Below are 17,127 nucleotides of genomic sequence, written 5' to 3' on the forward strand. Positions count from 1 at the left end.
AAAGTCTGTCCATAATACCTCTATGCACACAGCATGTTGACTACAATGAACTCAAGTAGGTTATCATTTATCACGGATGCTACAAAGTACACTGCAACCTAACTCGTAGGATCGAGAGACTCTGGCTTAAATACTGCCGATGATTGTACTGCTTTTGTGAGTCATTTATTATATTCTGACACCTTTTTTTGAACACAAGTGACAACATTTTCTTAAGGTTTGTGACTGACAACAAAGTCACCATGAAATGGCATGCAGTCTTACTCAAACTGTGTGAATGTTAATGTGAATGTGAACTTACTCTCAAGTTGGTTTACTTGTCTTTTAAACTATCGCCACTGCAGTCTTTATGATGGAAGGAAGGAAGTGTAATTTAGCTACAAGAGACAATTCGCCAAGAAAACAAAGTGCATGAGAGCTAGTGAGAGTAAGGTGGGGTCCTCAGCATGTTGAGCCTAGAGAAGCAGCTTCAAGATGCATCGAAGGGCCTCTATAAATTTCATCACTCATGCAAAATCACATGTAGTTCACTGATCAAATGTTTGATGCCACCTCGCGTTTATAGATGCACTACTAATAAGGTACTAATTAGGAATTAGGTCACTGGAGAAGTAAGGAAATGCACTCCAATTTTAAATCATGTTTGTATGTGTTTACTATTGTAATGGGTATTGTGATTGACTATTATGACATTGACTGATATTTGATTAATTTCTAACAGGGTTTTATTGGATCGGGGAGGTAGGGGACCATTGGTGGATTAATCAGCCATCTGCTTTTTATTCTATTGGCCATTAAAAATTCACTATCTCATAACATCTAATACAAATACCATGTGGGTCTTTCAGGAACTCAAGCACATTCGTTCTTCACACACCAAACGCAATAAATGATTAATGATAGATATCACTCATGATATGTTTGTGTAATTTAACACTGAACCTCATGTAGAGGGTGATTTGGTGTGGCCTTCTTTTCGAGAACTCAGCAGAGGTGTGATTGGATCATTTGTGTGAGGGTTATGGTTGATTTCCCTGACTCACATTATTCAAAGTTAAATGTATATTGAGAATAAGGAGGCTCACCTCCTCAACAAAATCTGTGTGAAGTCAACATTGTTGTAGAAGAATACTTATAATAATAATAATAATAATAATGATTTGGCAATAACTGTCCATGGAGGGTTGTGCGACAGTCAGTCATCATCTAACCGCTTTATCCTCCACCAGAGGGTCGCGGGGGGTGCTGTGCCAATCTCAGCTACATCGGGCGATAGGCGGGGTACACCCTGGACAGTTCGCCAGTCCATCGCAGGGCCACACACAACTAGAGACAAACAACCATTCACTCTCACACTCACTCCTACGGTCAATTTAGAGTGTCCAATTCACCTATTCCCCACATTGCATGTTTTTGGACTGTGGGAGGAAGCCGGAGAACCCGGAGAGAACACGCGGGGAGAACATGCAAACTCCATGCAGAAAGGCCCTTGTTCCAAACGGGACTCGAACCCAGGTCTTCTCGCTACAAGGTGAGAGTGCTAACCACTACACCACCGTGTGACCCTGTTTTCCAAAAAGCTAACAAACTTTTCTGGCCGGTAATGCTGTGGTCAAAATAACAGTTGTGTCACCAACATGCACACATCCTGTTAGCTGGGCTTCATATAAACCTATTATGTGTAATTTAGTGAATATGTAGACGACGTTTGCAGAACCTTTCAGTCCAAACTGCAGAGAGAATTGTACTTTGAGCTGTTTTAACCTCACAGACCTTATCTGGAGAACATTATTGTATCTTTGTGCATGTGTGCATGCATTTGTATCACAAAAATCATGTAAAAAACACACACACACATACACACACACTACATAGCTGACAGCCATTCAGTAACAGCCCCATGTGAGTACACTGCGGCACTCTCATAGGACTTGCTTGCAGATACACACACCAACACACACCTGACTGCTACAAAGCAATCGCTTCCTGTGATTACTTTGTGTGTCCCCTCAGGACCCACCCCCATCACACACACACACCAATGTGCACACACTACCATTTTACCCAGAGGAATAATCTCTGAGGCTGGTATTTAGAGTGAGCGAGTTTGCTCTAACTGGATTACTGCAGCCACTCCTGCTGCTGTCACAAGGGAGATAGAGCAGCTTTAGCAATGGAAAGCTTTTCAGTGATGGGAGAATGTCCAGAAGAGGTGGGACGAGGATGGACCAATCCAACATTGATCCCAAGTCCCAAATCTGAAAGATCTTATTTTAGATATGTTGGAGTAGGATATCTACCAGGCCAGGTTCCCGGAATTCTAGTTTTTCTGAGGGTGAGGGAAAGGAAAAAAACTGCATCAATCATGCTTGTGGATGTTTGAAGATGTAGCTTAATTTAGCAACCAGTACTTATGTGTAACTCCTTTCAAAAAACCTTTCAGAAGAGAGGGAAATGGGGGGTTTTGTGCAAAAAATGTGAGGGGAACCATAAAATGGAGCATCTGATTCTATAAATCTTTGTTTGATTGTGTATGGAAAATCAGCAGCCCAATTGATGCCCAACTGTCAAGATAGGCTTGGGTGGAGTATCCATGTTCTTGATTGCAACAGCAGTGATGCACAGCGATTATGCAGTAAGCTACAGGGTTGGTGCGTCTTATGTGAAACAGCATGCTGTATCTGCGACGTAGTGCAGGATCTGTTCTGCATATATTTGAATCTATCACCTGAGTGCAATCTCTATTATTCCTCTGTGGTTTTTTACATGCTGTTGTTCTTGTACTCTGAGTTGCCTCTGGTGAACCAGACCAGCTGCCACCACCATATTGCTTGAATTTATTTGAGCCATGCTAGTGGTGTGGCTTTTGGGAAGGTTGGTTTTCCCACGACTTTAGATGAGACTGGAATGCTCCAGCAGCTATTAGGCGCCGTGAAACTCATGCTGGGGTAAATTCCATTCATTTGATGGATACATTTCTTCCCTAGGACAAAAACGGACAAATGATACAGTGGACACCGCAGTCTGTATCGCTTTTAATTAGTTTCCCTGTTAAATCAAACATTTTCACCCTCTTCTTTTTATTTATGTTACTTTAGTTACATACAGTACTGTAACTCAATGCATTACACCATCATATGTGTAGTTAATCAAACACTGTTTATCTGTTTTTTTTGCAAAGCACCTTTACCTTATGTCAAAAAGTATTTGGACCACGGATGTTTTAGCATAAGCTCTATTGTATAGAGATCATCCATTGTGTTAAGTGAAACATTGAGAACAAATCGCACAATCTGCATGAGAGTGACAGATACAATGTTTGGCTTTCCTTTGCTAAATGTCCAGTGTATGAGAATTAGTGACATCTGATAGTGAGACTGCAGATTGCAACACATGGAGGACTTGTCCTCTCTCAAGAGTGTCAGGACACTATGGTGGCCTTCCCACAACAGAAAGGATATAAACACTCTTTCACAAGTCTCTGCTGATTATTCCTCCTACTTTGTTGAATTATGCATTGGGTTTATGTGGGCAGATCCATTCTCCACTTAAAGCAACACCTTTGTCTTTAAAACAAAACAAAGGCTTATGGTGTGTTCCATTTGTAGTTGAATTTTCAAAGTCAAGGGACATTCCTGACAGGGGAACACCCCTGAAATCTGATTTCCAAATCAGAAACTTGAAGCAACCTCACCAACCCCAACATGGGATTCTAAGATTGGCTGCCACCATATTAACACAGATTATTTTACCATTAATAGCTCTTCTGTTGAATGACAAGCTTGAGATACATTATGTTCGAATTTGAGGGTGACGTCACTCCTAGTTACGACTTCCAAGTTCCAATGTAAATTCATTCATAAAGTATCATTCCAGACATATGAAAACCAAACAGTTTATATTGTAAAGCAGTTATACACTTAAGTAAACATGGGGGTATATTCCATTTCTGCCAATAAAGCCTGCAACATGTTACGCACTGTATATATTTTTTTGCTGTCGCTCTCACATTTCAAGAAACAGTGGAAAATAGAGTTAATCTGTCTCCATATGTTCCACATTTCTACATCAGTAACATTTAAGATCTCATTTACTTGGCTTGTGTTTCACTGTTCCTCTCTGCCGATAAACATTACACATCTCGCAGCATATATATCACACAGGTGTGCTTCCTTACGAGCACAATTGTTCTCATTAAGTTGAAGTAATTGCTCTTCTGATAGTTATCCATTTGGCACAGTTTCTCTTCAGCAGCAGTGGCAAGGCCTCAGCAGAGAGAGCGATCAACCCCCCCCCCAGGGATATTTTGAGGAGCAGCAGTGACATTAATCACTGAGATGTGAAAAATACATCATTTCAAGAGACAGGTCTGCAGAAACATATGGTAGATATTGACGAAAAGGGATCCAAACGGGATAGGAGGAGGGGCGTAAACAACAAGCAGTCAACAGCAGTGTGTGGCAGTGAGGGATAAGGGAGGAGGCAGTGACGGTTTAAATCAACCACCCTGATTCAGTGCTGGGATTTCTTTTATTGCATGTTGTTCTCTTGTTCTTCTGCTTGCTCTCAGTCAATTGAAGCGCCAAACCTTAGCAACAGAGCTCGGTGGATGAGTTGTGCTTAATATTTGACCTCTTGATTTAAGTATCAGAATTATACAACATGTCACAAGTCACTCAGGCTTGACATTGGTGCTGTAGTGTCTGCTTGAATGGCACACATGCGGAAGTAGTCTGATGGCAGACATCAAGAAAAAAGAAGAGGGAAGGTCTGATTAATCTAAGCCTGTAATCTGGTACCACATGACCAGCAGGTGACTGACTTCTCAGCTACAGACAGGACCTACCAAGACAAACTGGAAGGACGTTCATCACACACTGCATTCATGTTAAGTTTTAAAGATATTGGAATGGTGATGAAAATGCCAAAAAATAATTGTCTCCCAATGTTATTGAAATAAGTGGTATATTGGTTTTAAACTCTACTCCTTTCAAAATTCATAAATGGGACAACATTGGTGGAGCCCTCAGTACTGCAGGTCATGGTTTTTTTTTAATACTAGTAATTAATCTGTTTGCTCTGTAACCATAAGAACACACAATGTAGAGAAAATATTGCATTGGGATTTGTCAAAGTCAAAATGCAAGGGTGGATGCTTTCTTCTTTCAATTAGTACGCATTACATTTTTTTTTTAAATTGAGATAAAACATTGTATAGGCAGAAATACAACAGTTGATAGTGTGGTAATAATTTGTTATAAAAAAGCAAGACACACTATCTTATATAGATAGATATACTATATTATGTCTACAATAATTATCAAGTAATAGTACTAGCTCCATATTTTTTAAAATAATTGCTTTCTATTAAAAATGTTGTGTATTCCTTGCATGGTTTCATTGATTTAAAAATAATCGTTTTCCAGCACAATCTTTTCTATCATTACTTTATCAAAAAATCTTGATGATGAAATATGGACATGAAGAGGATTTCAGTAAGTATAATATAAAAAGGTGTTTGTTTTTTTTAAATGAACCCAACATTTAAAGATATGTATCTTTATATATATGAATTAATTTTTAATTTCCATCAAACATAGACCAAAAATAAATGATTGGTCCTAGTTTGTCTTGTTCTGACACACAAACAGATGCAGACTTGAAGATCAGGGTCATCACTCTCGTTAGTCACCTCTTTTTTCTTAAGTCTACTCTCGCTTGTGTTTGGTCCCAATCCAGGTCCTACTATCGATCATGACAAATGGCAACCTGTGACAGTGACATTGGCACTACATCAAAAGTCAGGGGATCAATAAAGTCATTAGGATTCATCCAACGGTGACCTTGAGTGTGACAAATTTGACATTAGTCCGTTTAATAAACACAACATGAAGACATTTGAATTGAGTCCAAAACAACAGAGTTGGACTGTGGTTTTAGACTGTTTCAAAATCCTTGTCTTCCATATGTATCTATCTATATATATATATATATATACTATATATATATATATATATATATATATATATATATATATATATATATATATATGTGTGTATATATATATATATATGTATATTTATATATATATATATATATATATATATATATATTCATTTATTTTTTCTTTTCAGCAAAGATTGGAAAATGGTTAAATTTACACATTCTGTGCATAAAAGAAGTGTGGATGTTACTTTATGTTTCCATACGTGTCATATTGACACATTAAAGTGATATAATTTGCAAGTACTCTAAAGCAAATGTCTCACCCGGAGGTGGAGTGGTCTGTGGTGGTGGCACATAACACAGTGAGAAAGTAGCAGGCAGTTGTCTCAAGGCCAAATATCAAATGTTTTTATGGTTTGTTTCAGATTTTTAAGGTAGTATGATAATTATTTGTTTAAACTGAGGTCTTTTTATATAAATGATAATTAAGCTTTGAGGGAAAAAAAAAAACTAATCAGGTGCCTTTTGTGTATAAACCTAACAAACCAATTGTTATCATTATCTTATTTTACAATTGTCAGTTTGCTGCAGAAAAGTGAGCTCCGACAGGGGCACATGGGCAACCATCCCAGGATTTGAACCGGTAACCCTTTGATTACAAGCCCCTAACAAGACGAAATATGCAGGAATCTTATGATTTTGCAGTGTCACGGTTTTCACTTATGGGAAAACAATAAGTGTCAGAAACACAATACATTTAGAGAAGTCCAATTTTGTCAAAATTGCACTTGAGTAGACTTGCAGTGCACTTGTCTCATTTTAATTGTATTGATTATGTTTCTGTCAATTCTGCTTGTTGATTGGATTTTTTAATTCCACCACGGTACAAAGATTTGGTCAAATATTAGATAACAAAATGTATTGACTGAACATGAAAACTTTTTTTTAATACACATTAGAATCCTAGAAAGGTCCTCAGTCTACGTTCTTTGACGATGATATTGTAATCTTAAGTAAAAGTAGGGGACAGGAGGTTTGCGCTGATGTAAGGCTTGGGGTGGAGCTGGAGGTAACAGAGCTGAAGATGCTGAGATTTTAGTTGGGAGGATGGACAGGATTAGTAATAAGCATATTTGAGGGAAAGCTCAGGTTGAACAGTTTGGAGATGAAGCGAGAGAGGCAAGGTTGAGACGGTTTGGTCACGTGCAGAGGAGGATGTTGAAGATGAAGCTGACGGGCAGGAGGAAAAGAGGAAGACCACAGAGACGGTTCATGGATGTTGGTGACAAGGTTGATGTAACAGAGGAGGACACAGGGAAGAGGACAAGATCATGGCATGATGATCCGATGTGGTGACCACTAAAGAAGCTTAAAGATGTTCTATGATCTATGTTGTGAGTTGGCGCTATACAGATACTACTGAATTGAATTGCATTGAATACATTCAATGGAAAAAATTCCATCAGAGCAGTGATAAAAATGTTAATAAAAAAAAAAAATCCATAATGTCTCAGTCAGTAAACCCAGCACAAGAAGTATAGCTTACTCCAGCAGAAATAAAGACAGCGTATGAACAGTGGGGAGAGGCTGGACATCAGTGAATGGTCAGAGGTCTGGCTGTGTTGAGGCAGAGATAGTACAGTAGGGACAACAAGCTGTGACTGGCTCCAGACTGTCAGTGGTGCCGGACAACAAGCCACAATCGACACCAACAGCTCACTACACTCTCCCCTGTTGTGTCTGTTGTCTCTGTAGCTTTTTCTCTGACCAATGTTCTCTCTTCGGTAATCCATACCCAAGAATTTCCAGAATTTGTTAATTGCTTCTTACTCTAATCAGCTGTCAGAATTGACACTTAAAATGATGTGTCAACTCACAACAACAATGGTGGAAGCAGCAGCAGCAGTGGAATATCCACATCATAGTTCTTGGGCTTTTAATTTACCAAGGAACAAAAAGTAACTGCAAGCCGTGTATTGTAATATTTGACAATAAGTCAAAAGCAAGACATCCTGACAACATAAGCATGAGCTGGAGGCACCGACTACATGTTATTACCATTTTAACCATGTATACAAGGGTTAAAATTGACAGCCAAATAGACAGATAGACAATGTCATGAACAAAATGGTAATCCATGAGGAAATGAAGTGATCAGAGATGTTTGTGGACCTGACCAACCAAAATTAATCCCTACATGTGATTGTATTTGTTTTTTTGTGCAGCAGTTGATGCAACTCAAAGCACTTGTTTTAATGTTTACCTAAATGAACGTACAGAAGAAACTCATTGAACCATGGAAACTGTTGAAACCATTGCTTTTTGAGTTTGAGACATTTTCAGGCCCGATGTAGACTACACAAAATTACAAAACCACCTAAACGTTTTCCATGCCAAAGATATCAAAGAGAAAACAAGCTGTGAATTCAGTCATCATCGCTGGATATTCTGTATAACAGAGCTTGTCTGGAAGGGCTGTTAGAACTGTGTGTGTGAGTCTCGACAAAGAAAGCAGAAGGGAAGAGCTGAAAGATGAATGTGAAGAAGAGACACCATGACACTTTGGAGATGATAGCCCCTATTCTGGACTTAATTTATTTTTGTTTGGGGTGTCACATCCCTTTTTCTAAGCACCTTCCTTTGACAACTCCTTTATATGTTCATTTTCTCCTCTACCTGTTTTTTTCTTTCATTCCTCTCTACCAATCCCTTTCTTAGTGAAAGTGAGAGTTAAACCTCAGAAAAATGCAAAATTCAATTTGTTCACGCATCTTTGTTGCTCATTACCACTTTCAAACTGTAGACCAGTGTCAACAGCTACTGCAATATACTGGGAGAATGGGGGAAGAAACAGATAACACTACCTCCTTTCTCCTACTTTGTCTTTTCTGCCATTTCGGCATTCCCTTTTCTTCCCACTCTCCCTCCTCTTCCCTCCTTTCTTCCCTCCTCTCCATGTCTCTGTCCCTATCAGTGTATGTAGTGACATACGGTCAGTAGCAGAGCAAAGGAAACCTCCTAAGCTTTCTGCCACTTCACATTACTACAGTTAGTGACAGAAAGTGACACACACACACACACACACCGAGGAGATTTATATTGTATGCAACACACAGGCAGCAGATAAAGACAGATCTGCTGGAATACACACTTTCAAGTGACTGCCAGGTTTAAGTTGCAACTGCATCAGATGGCCTGTGTGTGTGTGTGTGTGTGTGTGTGTGTGTGCATGTGACAGGAACACCATATGTTTTCCTGCGCTGGTAAGTTCAATGAATAAATATTTGAGCCTCTCTCCGTCACTGGCATCAATCTACAAACACCTTGGGTCACAGTGAGTGAATGTGTGTGTGGAATAAAGGCATTAGTTTACGCTAACATAGGGTTCACATCAGGGAGAGATGTCTATCACAATCATGTACGCGCACACACACACACACTGGAGTGATTTTTCTTTCTCCCCATCTCACATCACATATTCAATCCCCATAAAAGCCATAACTGGAGCCATGGAGTCACTTCATTTACATTTAATTCAAAAGTACATGTCAAGTGTTTTTTTTTTTTCCCCACACATTTCACAGCATTTTGAAAACAAAAGGAGAACGTTTGAAAGACAAAGATCCTCCCTTTTTCTTTCATTTACAAACGTTCCTTAGACCAATTAGTCTTCACCATGTAAAAAAACATTGGGCTCAATAGGACAGCCTCTGTTTCTGCATGACACATCATAATGGTACAAGGTTGCAGGGCAAAATGCTAATGATGAAATCCTTGTCAAAATGTTCGGGGGGTGGAGGTTAATAATTATCTTCCTCCAGTTAAGCATCAGACTTCCTTCATTTACTTAGCAAAAGCCGCCGCCTGTAGTAACAGCAAAACTACTCTCTTTTATTTTTGCATCACTTATTTGCTTCTACTGAAAGTAGAACGCTAACAAGTGACTCACAAGCTCACTGGTCGGTTTTCATCACTTTCCCAGTCACTTTAACATCCAGGCCTGAAGAAGCAGCATTGCTAAGGAGGATGTATTAAAGCTGCAGTATGTATGATAGCTAAAACAATTGTTAATTGTTGACTTATATACTTATTTTACCTAGCTGTCACATCTCTGAGATGAAAATAGCAATTTTCTTTATGGTCTTTGGTATGTGCAAATAAGCTGTTTACAAGTTTCCAGAAGAAAAACATCCCACTGTGACATGAAGCAGCAAATATTCTTAAGCTTGCATAGCTTTAAGAAGACATGCAGTTGACATAATTAGGTTTTTCCTTTCCATGTTTCCATCATGTCTGTCTTATGGTCTGTTCCATTTGTAGTTGGAACTCTCAATTTCCAGCTTGGAAAATTGGAGTAACCCCACGTACCCCCAGTTATTTATTTCAGTTAGGATTCCAAGATGGCCCCTATACAAAACACTGCTTCTTTTACCATTAATAGCATTTCTATAGTATTCCTTTCATAGTCGATCAGTCAGTGGGCCAGTAATGGGCACAAACCCCTCAGTCAGCTCACTCAACTTTCAGTTTAACTGGGTCAAATGAGACTATAATTCCTAGAAACTGGACTCTCCTCACACAAGACATGCATTGAGATCAGTAAATTAGAGTAAATTAGCACACCAAATCCTATTTCATTAAAAAGAATATTAATATTGTTTTAATGTACAGAAAACATCAGGGTGGTGGTTCAGTGGGTATAGAAAACAGCCAGAGAAAGAGCTTTTCTGCCTGAACTCTATTCACCTGGCCAGTTTGACACATTCTAACACTAGCACGCTACATTTCTCTGAGGAAATGGTTGACGTTTGGAAGATGAGATTTTTTTTTTTTTTTTTGGCTTCAGAATGTTCCTATCTGAGTGATATAAACTAGTAATATCTGTTTGGCAGCCATGATATGAGCTGGTCGAATCCTCTAAATACTAAAGATGATTTACTATTTCCTTTCATATCCCCTGTAACACAGGATACAATAGGCCATCTTTTATGGAGCGAAAACACATAATGCCATCCCACAATCTCTGGTGGTTGAAGACTGGAAGAAACACTTTGTCACACTGAATTTTAATGAATACATTTATATTTATATATTTTTATATAAATTATAGTTTTACACATTTATTGTTTGATATATAAAAGAACGGAACTCTTTTTTGATTTTATATTGTCAAGATTGTCACTGGTTGCATTCAGTGATGCAAGCAGCACTTAATGGGCCCTCATGCACTGTGGGGTGACAGGCCACCAATTATAATATTGTCAGAAAATGTCGTAAAAAAGAGTATATCAAATGTAGAACACACCCTGAAAGTTACATGTAAATGAAACAATGTTTGTTACAGAAGGAAAACGTCCTGTTACCACTAGGTGGCGCAATGACTGGCTTTGTAGGTCTTCGTCGTTGACCTACTGGGCCTATAGAAATAATGGAAAAGATGATGAAAATTGCTGCGGTAGCTGTCTGGGTGGGCGTCCGATCTGTGGCTAGTGGGAACACAAAATGTGAACATTTCTACAAAATTAATCACATCACCAGTAAACTCCATCAGATGGCAATTTCCGCAGGTCCTGATGTGCACAATACGTTTGGTGAGTTATCGGCAAGGTCCTCAAAAGTGTGCTCAAAAAGTAAGAAAAAGAAAAAGCAATAATAGATGTATTGGGTCGGCCCTAGTATTCTGACGGCTTTCAAGTTTGGTCATTTTTCATGAGCTGGATTTAACTGTGGAGTGGATAAGTGTTAAATATAATTTAGTATAACAAACCCAAACACTGCAGAGCTTTTAATCTGTTTCATCTAACATAAAATGTTATACACACAAACCAGATATACTAAACTAAACTATGCAGTTAACCAAATATAATATAACTTTATAATACTGGGGGAAAACACGCTTACTATTCATACTATATATCACACCACAACACACATTGATACAACAGGCCTCAAGTGAAACTGAGATTGACATGGAAAAAGTGGATACAAATTTTTCATCACTTTTTTGACATTTGTGTAGGGTTACAAGGAAGGATTTAAAAAACAGAACAAAATAAAGAGAACTATAAAATTTAGGGGTAAGCTTGATCTACCAAAAAAAGAAACCCCCCAATGCATTGGTGAAAAGAAAAGAGGCAGCCAGGAAATGCAGTTACTTGCCACTTTGTTGTTGTCAGAGTTTGGGTGTCAAAATTCACTTCAATTCTTGGAGATAAACTTTCCACTGCTTGTGTCATCCATCCAGACAAGTAAGGGAATGCCATGAAAGCCCGGTGGACTGAACTGTTAGTGACTCTATGCGCAACCCAAAAGTTTAATATTTATGTATAGATTAAAGGTTAAGAAGCAGAAAAATGTTCATCATCAATCACATTTTAATAAACCACTATGCTAACCTGCTTATGAATCACAGCACGAGTCAGTCAACATACAAATTATGCAGAAAGGAACATGTTCGCTCCTCAATTAGTCACACATAGATGCTGAAATGTGCTTAATCAACCTGAATGGCGTTTATTATTGGAGGAGATTAAGCAAGAAAAGAGTGAGGTGGAAAAATAAACAGGGCTGCAACTAATCTGTTGACTATTTTCTTGATTAATAGATTAGGTGTTTGGTCCATAAAATCTCTTGAAAACACTGAAAAATGTTGATTGTTGTATCCCAAACCTCAAAGCGATGTTTTCAAATGTCTTGTATTGGCCACAAACCAAACTTAGTCAGTTTAAATGATTTCTGTGTTATACGGGTCAGAGAAACAGAAAAAAAAAATGAACCTGAAAAATTAGAGAGCTTGTTTGAGCGTCTAAATTCATTTACGGCAGTTGTAGTAAACCTCATTATTGGTGTCATGACAAAAGTCCTTGTCACTTCATTTCCCATGAGTAGAACGTTCTGAAAATAAGCAAACAACTGCAGAGAGAATCAACTTCCTGTACAAACTGACATGCATGCCCAGTGCACTAGATTGGTCACGTGAAATATGTTTTAGAAAGAGAAAGAAAAAGAGAATATGTCCTTGTGTCCTCTTCACCAACATCATGAACCTTCGCTGAGGTCTTCCTTCTTTCCTCCTTCCCGGGAGCTTCATCTTCAACATCGTATGTCCAATATAATCACTATCCCTCCTCTGCACGTGACCAAACCATCTAAACCTTGACTCTCTCAACCCGAGCCGTCCCTCAAATATCCTGGTCCCTCCCAACAAAAATCTCAGCATCTTCAGCTCCGCCTCCTGTCTTTTAGACAGCGTCATTGTCTCTATGCCATACATCAATGCAAGTCTCACAACTATCTTGTAGACCTTCCCTTTCACTTTTGCTGCTATCCTCCTGTCAACACATCAGCCCTGACACTCGTCTCCACCCACTCCACCCTGCCTGCACTCTCTTCTTCACCTCTCTTGTGCACTGCCCATTGCTTTGGAACGGCTGACCCCAGGTATTTAAACTCATCCACTTGCTCTTCTTCTACTCCTTTCATCTTCAGTGTAAAACCTTGCTCCAACTAACCTTCACTGAATATATTCACAATATTTCTGAAAGAGGGGGGTTTTCACAGCAGATACCACAGCAGGCAAGTGTACTAGATATATTGTTTTTGAGAGAGAGAATAGACTGAACATGACACAAACATGACATACACCCTCTTTCTGTTTTTCGCTTCACCCTGACAAGTACGGGACACAGTTAGAGTAAGCTAAAACGTCCGACTTTTACCTTTATTTATGGTTGCGGCAAGCGATAAATGTTATCCTTACCTCCAGGCGCACACACAGAAATACACACAAGTCACGCACACACACCTTTTGAGTTATCACCAGCAATTAAGTGTATAATACAATTTCAGACTCACCATTAATGACCATCAGTTCTTCTTAATTAACTCATGTTGAACAGTAAGCACTGATTTACATAATCCAACCACTGTGGTCTATTTTGTGGAGCAAAAAGGATAACCGCCTGTGTGATGTGTTCAATGTCATTGTTGTAATTAGTAAACCCTGGCTCTAAACAGACACAATCGTCACTTTCTACGTATTATCACGTATTTGTACTCAATATAAGCCTGTATACATATCTGGTGAGGACACCATTTATGCCAACTACAGAATCACCTACAGGAGGGAACCGATGACATACCCCTGGCGCGCTAGACGTCGACCAGCTTTTGTAAACATCCAACTTGGCGGCCACCGAAGAGCAGCTGTCTTTCCATTCAGCTTTCCACGGCGCTCCCCCAAGCAAAACCCAGTAGACCCCATAAATAGTTAGCCATTGCCGCTAGAACACTACGACATACACGTTTGTTGACACGTTTTCTGCTCTGCATGCGTCATCCTGACCTTAAGCCCCTTTTCCACCAACATTTCCAGGAAAGTTCCATAAAATGTATTCAAATCATGGCTGATGATGTACAGGAGAGTAGTATAAGAAACTGCACTACATCTCCAGTCCAGTAGGTGGCGGTAAGAAGAAGTTGAGGGCCAAATAAGCACGATTACGCCGTGAAATGTGCCTGATAAGCCTGTATCATGCGTACAGTCCTGCCCCTCTAAAACTGCCAGTTGCGAGTAGGTATTTCTTTGGGTGAACATTTGGGGTTGAGGCAAAGTTTTTCACCGGGTAATTGATTGGTAATGATTGGTTGTATATATTGTAGTTCTATAAAAATGTCATCACTAATTCAGAACTGTCTTGTCTAAACTTATACCTTGATACAATTGTTTTGGTCTCTCCCTTCTGTCTTTACCTGACCTCCCTCTTGTCCTTTCGCTCCCCCCTTTCTGTCCCACACCTCTCCGCTGTCCCCCATTTTCCTTGCACCCCAACTGGTCGAGGCAGACGTCTATGTACAGTGCCTTGAGATGATGTATGTTGTTGTTTGGCGCTATACAAAGAAAATATAATTGAATTGAAGCAATTAACAAAGAACAAAGCATTTAAATTGACAATTTCTTCCTCTATGTTCCACTAAAGGAACTGAAAATTGTCGATTGACAAGACTGGACCCAACCTGAGCCCAGCCATCATTTTTGGATTTTTGTCCAAACATGGCCAGACCAGTCGGGACCTTGGGCATACATGCTTTATATTTGTGAGACGGTCATTCAGAAAGTGGGAGAGTGCAGAAGGAACAGCCTTGTGAAAGAGGGTTTACGTTCTTTCTAATGCCAAAGTCACTTGAGAAAGGCAGAGGTGAGTGGATGAGTCATCCGTTGGTTGCACTCTGCAGTCTTACCATTAGCTGTCACAGTTTATTACACACTGGACCTTTAAACACTTGTAGCAATGTTAAATTGGTAAATGAGGATATATAAGGGTGACAATAGCCATCTCCTGGTAATGATTGCAGCTATTTTTAACCTGGGTAACCATATTAACTTGTGGTAGCACCTGGTTTGGATTAAGATCATTGTTTCTCCTCATAGTGTCGACATCTCCAAATTACACATCACGTAAAAAGCCATTCCAAGTCCACAACAACCCAAATATCCAACACTTCTTGTCGAACTTATCTTCTAGTCATCAGACAGCATCATATTTTTTGCCTCAAAAATCAAGTAATCTGGGAGATAAAACGGACTTTACCAAACATTATTCAAGGATGCAGTCTAGTTGTGTGGGAAATTATAATTAAATCTTGCCCGTGGCCCGCTCTTTCTTGTTAACACAGCATTATTAAATACATTATGTTTAACATTAAATTGCTTTTTTAGTGTTTAAAGTAGTTGTCCGTGTTACGTTTTTTGTTATTTATTAATTTTGCATCATAAGTGTGTTTTTATTACGAAATATATATCATAATGACCGATGCATTGTTCTGTATGGCAACAAACACTTTTACTTTGAAATGCTGTGAAACATCTTGTAACTGCGACATCATAATGGAATATCACAACATTATTTTAAGCTCATATTTAATAGATTTTTTTTTTTAATTGAGTGGCCTTGACGACCTTGACGACCCTGTGCATTTAGTGGCCCCTAGGTCATTTGAATCTTTATATTATCAATTATTTTTAAGTACGTTTGTACTCATTTGATCATAATTATTTGCTAAGTTTATTGATGTGATATGTGGCATTACAATGCCATACAAAAACTGCTATATTAATAAAGTTTATTTAATTAATTGATTGATGATTGATCGATTGAATGATCGATGCCATGTAATAGCAGACCCACTTTGGATCTTCTGCATCTTCTACATCTCAACCACTTGCTGTATTGGTTTGATGCGTCCAATGTGTGAAAACATCTCTCTCTGAACCCACTCACGGGTCCACAGCAGGAGAAACACAGCTGTAAATAGTAAGATGAATGATGTCTGAATTCCATTCCGCTGCTTCAGCAGTTTTGTCAAACTGCCCCCATACCGCTGCACTGTAACTTTAGGCCACAAGGACACGTCATAACAGAATCATGGAGGGGAGCAAAGGGATATAAAAAGGTGAAATAACTGCAACTAGTGCCTTGCTGTCTCAAGTAAAAAAAAAAGAAAAGAAAGAGAAATCAAGCCTGTCCACTACTTTTCTCAGTCATAACAGGAGTATGCTAATGCTGCCATTTAACTTAGCCAAAGCTGTTGTTGCAGCAAGGTAACTGCTGCTGGGTTGAGAGCTGGTGGAGGTCAGAGAGAAAGGGAAGTCCATTATTAATCACACAACAGTGTGGGACCGCATGTCCTGACAATGCCACAGGCCCTCTTTTGGTTGGTAGAGCAGCCTCCCACCCTCTGTGGCACTGAGGCAAATTCATTTCTCCTTCAGTGAGCCAGTGAATTGCTCTACCCCAGAGGGAGCATGACTCTGTGCTGTGTGCTCTTACAAAGAAGGTGAGTGGCCACAGTTTCAACAGGTACCTCTTTATACATCAAGGTAGAAACGTCGTGTCATTTGAGGTTCAGACATGTACAAAAGAACAAAATGATCCGTTTCAAAGGGGCCGACTATCAAGCCCAGCTTGAAGTGTTCTGTGCTCCACTCCTGAAGAAACAGTAAAATCATGGGTTGAACCAAGCTTTAATCCATTTATTGTTTCATTTGGATGTTTTGGATGTTTGGTGGGCTTTTTTTTTACTGTTAAACACACTGCGGGGATCCTCATTAGAAGTGTAGCATAGATAATATGTCCATCCATCCATTTTCTACCGCTTTATCCTCCACATGAGGGTCGCGGT

The 17,127-nt window shown here is 39.2% G+C and overlaps 1 protein-coding gene across 1 annotated transcript in view; it reads left to right on the top strand.

Annotated features, from left to right (window-relative positions):
* Positions 1-17,127, top strand: part of LOC122778829 (talin-2-like) — a 133,714-nt gene that overhangs the window by 102,758 nt on the left and 13,829 nt on the right. The gene's annotated exons all lie outside the window — the stretch shown is intronic.

Source organism: Solea senegalensis, linkage group LG12 (genome assembly GCF_019176455.1).
Source record: "Solea senegalensis isolate Sse05_10M linkage group LG12, IFAPA_SoseM_1, whole genome shotgun sequence".
Classification (NCBI taxonomy): domain Eukaryota; kingdom Metazoa; phylum Chordata; class Actinopteri; order Pleuronectiformes; family Soleidae; genus Solea; species Solea senegalensis.